Genomic DNA, 8,148 nt, shown 5'->3' with positions numbered 1-8,148 from the left:
TAGGGAAAGATGCAAACTGAATGTTCAAACTTGGTCACTTAGAAATACACTGACAAAATCGGTGCTATAACAATTGCAAAGTGACTTTGTTATACTTATTTACTGAGATAAATTGTAAAGGATATTGAGAGAAAAAAGCTGGTTTTGTTAAAGAACAGATAATAAATTCAGACTGCAATAACAGTTTTCTTGTGTTTAAATTTATACTCCAGGAATCTCTTCTTTTTATGGAATACCACATTGGTTTTGTTCTCTTACAAGAAATTTAGCAGTATTTCCATATCGATGGCATGTGTGGTGTGATATGATGTGACTTGATTCTTATAAGCCCACCAACTACTAGTTCATAGCGAGTTACAAAATTAAAAACAAAATAATGAGAACAGTTTAACAGTAATAGAAGTCTTCAAATTCGAACAGGCAAGGTACACCAAAATTTGACAGTCTGATAAGAAAAAGATAGTTCTAGCAATTTCTTATACTTAACACCGACTCACGACAGAAAATAGTCTTTCCTGATGTATAAGAAGGGGATAATGGAAAAAAAAACAATCTCACCAAATAATCAGGACAGGAACCATTTCTGTCCATTCCTGGATGTCTTTTTAATTTAATTTAATTTGGCATTTATAACCCATTTTACCGACAAGTTCCAAGTGGTTTACATTTAACAGTATGTTATCAAAAGATTAGCAGACATTAATTAGTAATAACTTATAGTGGAGCTGTTAGTATACAGTAAATAATATCGCATTACATCTTATTAGCTAGACATGGTTGAGCATAATTGTTTATGTAAGATCATATTTAATATGAAACTTGATAGTCTTTTTGTATTGCCCAGCATTTTTCCTCCTACAATTAGAATGGGCCTTTCTTAGGCAATAGTGTAGTGAACTCTTGTAGACAAATATCTGTTTTCTTTTTCCTTGACATACCCCCTCCCCGTATTGCAGTGACAATCAGTTGACATGTGCCAAAAACTATTGCTCCCTATGGTTCATATGCCTCCACCTCCTCCCGAGTTGGCCTTATTAGACTGGAAATCCACATAGAATATTGGAGTCTGTGAACGCACACTGAGTTATGGGCCCCGTTACATCACTGTTGTGTAGTCTTCCCGCTTTGGATGAATGGGGGGAAAGAAAAATGTAAACTTGCTTTTTCAAAAAAAAATTTTCATCATTGCCTGGAGTCACATGAATTTTTAGTTGTTAAAATGGGGTTATACTAGATAACAGAAAAATACTGTACTGAATTTTTTTTCCCTTTTTGTCTGTGTAGGGAAAATGCTCAGTGCATATGTTTGTATGATTAGACCACAAAGTGTTGCCAGCCAACAGTGTGCCTACTTTATTTGCCACCTGGGGTGGAGCCCCCCTCCCCCAACAAGGGGATGCACGGAGCAGGCACACGTCTTTCGGCTCTGCCGGTCCCCTGTCCCCTGTGATGTCAACTTCCTGTTCCAGGGCAGAGCTGACAGCCGAGCGCCTGCTCCATGCACCACTTTGCTGCCTGCACTCGGGGCAGACTGCCCCACCACTTCACTCCGCCCTGCCCTTGGGACACTAGAGTTGCCAGCAAATGGTGGATGAGACTAGCATTCCCAATGGACTCCTTAGCTGATCTAGGGAATAGAAGCCTGGCTTGGGAATTGAATCCAAACCTTCTATATTGCAGTGTGTAGCACTTATCAGTGAGCCACCAGGCTAGCCCCAGTCCTGGTTTTCTAACTTGTAGTCCATGTAGTTTTGCTTCTTTATGAAAAATTAGAACTATAATTCCTGGCCCCCAGTCTATTGTAATTTTATGACTTTGTCAATTGCTACAGAGTTTGCCTTTCACTGTAAAACTGCAGCCATTCTTTGTTAGTGTCATCACTGCGCCTAGCACTTCACAGTCCCTGCCACTGCTTCTCTGCTGCTTAATGTAAGACCATCCTGGGGACTCTTGATATCTTTTTTCAGTGTTCTCACCAACTTCCAAGGCTGACCCTGCTGCTCCTGTTAGGCAGGAGTCAGACTGATAGGGAGAATGGGCGGGAATCATGAAGGCATGAGATATGATTCAACACGGGTAAAAAGAATATACAAGTAGCAAACCTTGTGCTTTGGGAACTTAAAGATTGGGGTTTAAAGGAGGAATTGTAGGTTAGTGATAGGCAAAATAAAAATATAAAAAGCAAATTTTATCAGTTAATCTCCATAGTCTTTTCCACTTAGTTTTGAAAACTTTGTACCACAGCATTAACAGATAGAAACTAGCAGGCACTGCAGGATCTAGTTTAGTATTAAAGGGGGAATAAAAAAAGAGAGAAAAGCAAGCATTATTAACTAGTTGCCGTGGAGGGGCATAATCGAACGGGGACGACCATTTCTAAGGACGTCCCAGCGAAGGGGCGAGAGAAACCTGTATTATTGAAACAAGATGGGCGTCCATCTTTCGTTTCGATAATAAGGTCGGGGACACCCAAATCTCAACATTTAGGTCGACCTTAGAGATGGTCATCCCCCTTTTCAGCCATAATGGAAACCGAGGACGCCCATCTCAAAAATGACCAAATCCAAGGCATTTGGTCATGGGAGGAGCCAGCATTCGTAGTGCACTGGTCCCCCTGACATGCCAGGACACCAACCAGGCACCCTAAGGGGCACTGCAGTGGACTTCACAAATTGCTTCCAGGTGCATAGCTCCCTTACCTTCGGTGCTGAGCCCCCCAACCCCCCCCCCCAAAAAAAAAAACCCCACTCCCCACAACTGTACACCACTACTTTACCTTTAGATTGTAAGCTCTCTTGAGCAGGGACTGTCCTTCCCCATGTTTAAACTTGTACAGCGCTGCGTAATCCTGGCAGCGCTATAGAAATGCTAAGTAGTAGTAGTAGTAGTACCATAGCCCTAAGGGGTGAAGGGGGGCACCTACATGTGGGTACAGTGGGTTTCGGATGGGTTTTGAAGGGCTCACACTGACCAGCACAAGTGTAACAAGTGGGGGGGATGGGCCTGGGTCCACCTGCCTGAAGTGCACTGCACCCACTAAAATTGCTCCAGGGACCTGCATACTGCTGTCATGGAGCTGGGTATGACATTTGAGGCTGGCAAAACATTTTAAGTTTTTTTTTAGGGTGGGAGGGGTTGGTGACCACTGGGAGAGTAAGGGGAGGTCATCCCCAAATCCCTCCGGTGGTCATCTGGTCAGTTTGGGCACCTTTTTGAGGCTTGGTCGTGAAAAAAAAATAGAACAAGTAAAGTCGACCAAATGCTCGTCAGGGATGCCCTTCTTTTTTCCATTATCGGTTGAGGATGCCCATCTCTTAAGCACACCCCAGCCCCGCCTTCGCTATGCCTCCGACACACCCCGTGAACTTTGGTCGTTCCCGCGACGGACTGCAGTTGAGGGTGCCCAAAATCGGCTTTCGATTATGCCGATTTGGGCGACCCTGAGAGAAGGACGCCCATCTCCCAATTTGTGTCGGAAGATGGGCGCCCTTCTCATTCAAAAATGCCCCTGATAGTGTACAAACCCTTTTCCCATAGTTTTAAACTGAAATTTTCTCTAGAAATAGGCATTTTTCCCATCATTGGGGTATGGGACGACTACCTTATGAGGAGAGGTTAAGACGGCTGGGACTCTTTAGCCTGGAGAAAAGGCGGCTGAGGGGTGATATGATAGAGGTCTACAAAATAATGAGTGGGGTAGAGCGGACAGATGTGAAGCGTTTGTTTACGCTTTCTAACAATAATAGAACTAGGGGACACAAGATGAAATTAGAATGTGGTAGGTTTAAAACAAATTGGAGAAAGTTTTTCTTTACTCAGCGTGTGGTTAGACTCTGGAACTCATTGCCGGAGAAGGTAGTGATGGCAGCTGGCCTTGCTGAGTTTAAAGGGGGTCTGGACAGATTCCTGAAGGAAAAGTCCATTGATCGTTATTAAATTTTGGGTTTTTGCCAGGTTCTTGGGGCCTGGATTGGCCGTTGTCGGAGACAGAGTGCTGGGCTTGATGGACCTTTGGTCTTTTCCCAGCGTGGCAGTGCTTATGTACTTATGTTTTAAACTGAAACCTTTTCTATAGGTAGAAACTAAACAGCCAAAAACTCTTGTTCTAAAAGGCAGTTATTTTCTGTTCCTTGGCTGCTGGAGAGGTAGCACATCCAGCGACCTCAAGTAAGTGTTAATTAGGGTATGGGGAAGTAGAATACTTGCATAGGTTGCTGAGTCCGCTTCAAACAGCCTGTTTAAAAAAGGCACCTTAGATTCAAAACTATATAAAGAGAAAAAGTCTCACTGAACTTTCTTTTTGAGAAGTTCCGAGAGAAGAGGACATTTCTCTGGTAAGTGAACACTATCTTGCTTTGGAAACTTAAAGATTGGGGTTTAAAGGAGGAATTGTAGGTTAGTGTTAGGCAAAATAAAAATATAAAAAGCTAATTTTATCAACTAATCTCCATAGTCTTTTCCACTTAGTTTTAAAAACTTTGTACCACAGCATTAACAGATAGAATCTAGCAGGCACTGCAGGATCTAGTTTAGGTACATAGAGGAGACCTACAGGGATGTTGTAGAGAAGTCCCACCAACAGTCTGGTAGCCCCTGTGCTACCTTGGAGGAGGGAGGTCTCCTAGAAGGAGAGCATCACCCTGGTGAAATAGGAAGTACTCCTGTAGCCAGGACCTGCCCACCAGGGGATGTACTATCCTCTCGCACTGAGGATATGTCTCCACGTGCTGCCTGGGAGGGAGAGGTTAGGCCTTATATTCTCACAATTGGTTAACATGGTCCTACGTTGCCCGGTCTGGAGCTTATGACAAGCCTTACAAGGGGAGGAGGGAGGGTTTGTGAGAATATAAGGCCTTCTGTCCTCAGAGAATACCTGCTACAGGTAAGTTATCACTTTCTTCAAGGACAAGCAGGCCTATAATTCTCACAATTGGGGTATTTCTAGCGTCCAGGCTCGCCAAAAACAAACATTGGTCAATTGGGCCTCACAGTGGCGAGGACAGAACTCGGATTAACCTGAAAATAAAATGGACCTAGAGGGGCGGAGTTGGATTCTAGATTCCAAACAGATTCTGCAACACTGCCAGAACTGACTATGGCATGGGGTATCCTTCTCAGTGCAGTAATGAGATGTGAATGTGTGGACTGCAGACTACGTTGCTCATGGGAGGGCTGAGATCAAGCCTGCCTCGACTTAGAGGAGCCATGTTCTCGAGAGGGGCGTCAAGGAGTTGGCTCTCGCCTCGACTCCAGTGAAGCTTCCTCCACCAACATCGAAGGGATGCCGTTTTGGTGGCAGGCGACACCAGGGTCGGGGGCTGCACCACAGACAGGGCTAAGCAGGGTCGCAACGGGTGGCAGGGTAGGTGGAAACACCCCCGATGCTGACACAGTGTTGCAAAAGGCCATCCAGCAGCTTAGGGAGCAAGGCCCGTATGCACTCATCAAGGGCCGACACCAGGAAAGGCTGAGATGCCAGCTCCGAGACAGGCTGCAGAACTGATGGAGCTGGGTCCTGGCTGCTTGGGGACCAATGCATTGGCAACTCCTGAATGGAGGGGGAGCAGGCCTCCCAGCGCCAATGCTTCTCGGGTGCCAAATCTCTTGATGTCTGACACTAGACAGTTGCAGGGGCCCTGCACAGTAGTCATCGTCGAGACAGGTGGAGACCCACTCGATGCACTCCCAGTGTCATGAGGTTCAGTAGCAGCCATGCGGACTGATATCCCGATGTCGATGCTGATGCCGACATCGAGGAATCGGACCTGGCTTCAAAAATCCTCTCATGTTGAGCCTCTTTGGCAAACTGAGTCCACCTTTTCATCTGAAGTAATGTGCCTGAAAAAAGGGGCAAGGTGCCAGAAAAAGACAAGGGGAAAACCCAGCCTAAATACACAGAAAATAAAGGAAGCTTAAAAATTGGAAAAAATGAAACTAAGAATATACTGGAGGAAAAACCACACACACACGCACGCACGTACACACACACACACACGCGCACCTATAGGCACTAAAAAAGCTCTTTCCAGACTAGGAACGAAGAGATGCCACAGAAGTAACTTCTCCTACCGTGGTAGAAAAATAGCTAGCTTTAGGAACCACACTCTCGGAATGGACGGGAAGGCACTCGAGCATGTGTGGTGGAGCGTGTCTCACGCTCAACAAAGCTCTTTTCATAAGCTCCGGTCCAGTGAGCTTATAGGTGAGAATTATAGGTTTGCTTGTCCTTGGAGAAAGACCATATGGCTGATATCCAGTACTGAGCTCTACAATCCCTTTCTCTCCCTCAGACATCCTCTGTGCTTGTCCCATGTTTTCTTGAATTCTGATTAACCAAGTAATACCTCCAGTGCAAAAGAATTAAAACAGGTGTTTATAGTACTCTCTCTCTCTCCTCTGGTTTGTCTTGTATCCTCCACTAAGGGGTCACAGGAGTGGCTACGAGGTGAAGGGAGAGTGGAGTCAACCCGGCCATAGCCTAGGTATTAGGGTTCCTATGATCAATGGGGACTGAACTCCACCCTAGCTAGAGCCTGGGGACTGAGGCTAGGTATTCTGGGACTTGTATGCCCCCCTGGGCCAGGAGAAGGGCGGGGTTCTAGAAGCACCTGGCTGTCAGCCCTAGAAAAGGGATTTGCAGACAGAGAAGGAAGGGAGGAGGGAACTCCCTAAGAGCTGGCCAGTGAGGAGAGTAAGCTGGACCAGAGTCAAGTATTCTCTAAAAGGCAGACAGAAGCTAGGAATGTGGCTAAACCTAGCCTGATGAAAAGTGTGGGGAGAGAGACCCAGCTTGAAACAGAGTGGCCTGAGTGTGACATCATTTAGGTATCTTGCAAGGTTTCCCTGAAATGTTTTGGGACATTTGTTTGTTGGGCAAGATGCACTGAGAGCAGACATAACTCTCATAATTTTGGACTGTGGTTTGAAAGACAAGAGCAAGTGAAATACTGTGTTTGCTGCCTAAGGAAGGGAGGAGGGCCCCTGGAATGTAAAGGGAGTCTTCCTTTCTGCCTCTGCAAAGGCCCTGCAGGAGCAAAAGTTGGCATGACAGCCCTGGATCGAAGGGAAACCTGACCTGCAAAAGCTGTTCCCAATTCTGGTGAATGTAATGTCCACAAACGGAAGGTGACTGCCTGCTGTAGTCATGAGTGCTGCTTTGGATACTGCTGGGCTAACTCCACTGCTTGTGTTAAGTCTGTGTTCTGTTTTGGAAAAAGTATAATAAAATTAGCGTTTCATTATTTATTCAGTGGCGTACATATTTTACTTGACTGAAAAAGGTAGCCAGCAATATGGCATGAATTCATCAATGAATGGCAATTTTTGTATGCTCAAAGAACCCCTAAATATCTGGAAAATAAAAATCTAAATTTACAGGACTGATATTCAGCTGAGGCACTCAGCATTTTGCAGACTACCTCTGGCATTATGCCTGTAAATTCAATGCTGGGCCATGGCTTTGGGATTGAATTTCTGGGTTTGCAGAACTAACTCAAATATAGCCAATTAAGTGTAATAGCACTGAATTGGTGATGGGGCTCCACATAACGATAGGACTGACTTTTATGCAGTCCGATTTATGTGTTACCCTGGCTAGTTAAGCCACTTTGAACATCACACCAACGATTTATAAAAGCTTAGAACAGAAACCCTATATATAAAATATCACTTTACTGCTAGGGATAAGTAGTACCCCTGTTGCAGATAAATAGTTATATTGTACTTTCAGAGTCTGAGTAGATCTCTGTGGCTATAATTCTTGGGCACTTACTGATCTGGGTCTCATAATCTAAAACACTATCAAAACTAGCGAGGCGGTTACATGTATATCTTCATTAAAGAGCTGCACCAAAAAGGGTTTGCGGGAATCCCTCTGCGATTCCCTCCAGAAACACAGGACCCCCCTCAAACTACTCTTTGGCATTCAGACTGAGCATCAAATAGCAGATGACATTTAATGTGAGCAAGTGCAAAGTGATGCATGTGGGAAAGAGGAACCGAAACTATAGCTATGTGATGCGAGGTTCCACATTAGGAGTCATCGCCCAGGAAAAGGATCTAGATGTAATTGCTGACAATACACTGAAACTGCCTGCTCAGTGTGCAGCTGTGGCTAAAAAAGCAAATAGAATGTTAGGTATTATTAGG

The 8,148-nt window shown here is 44.9% G+C and overlaps 1 protein-coding gene across 1 annotated transcript in view; it reads left to right on the top strand.

Annotated features, from left to right (window-relative positions):
- Nucleotides 1–8,148, top strand: part of HYAL3 (hyaluronidase 3) — a 54,488-nt gene that overhangs the window by 20,821 nt on the left and 25,519 nt on the right. The window lies entirely within an intron of this gene.

Source organism: Microcaecilia unicolor, chromosome 6 (genome assembly GCF_901765095.1).
Source record: "Microcaecilia unicolor chromosome 6, aMicUni1.1, whole genome shotgun sequence".
Lineage (NCBI taxonomy): Eukaryota > Metazoa > Chordata > Amphibia > Gymnophiona > Siphonopidae > Microcaecilia > Microcaecilia unicolor.
This window is presented reverse-complemented; position numbering and strand designations above follow the sequence as displayed.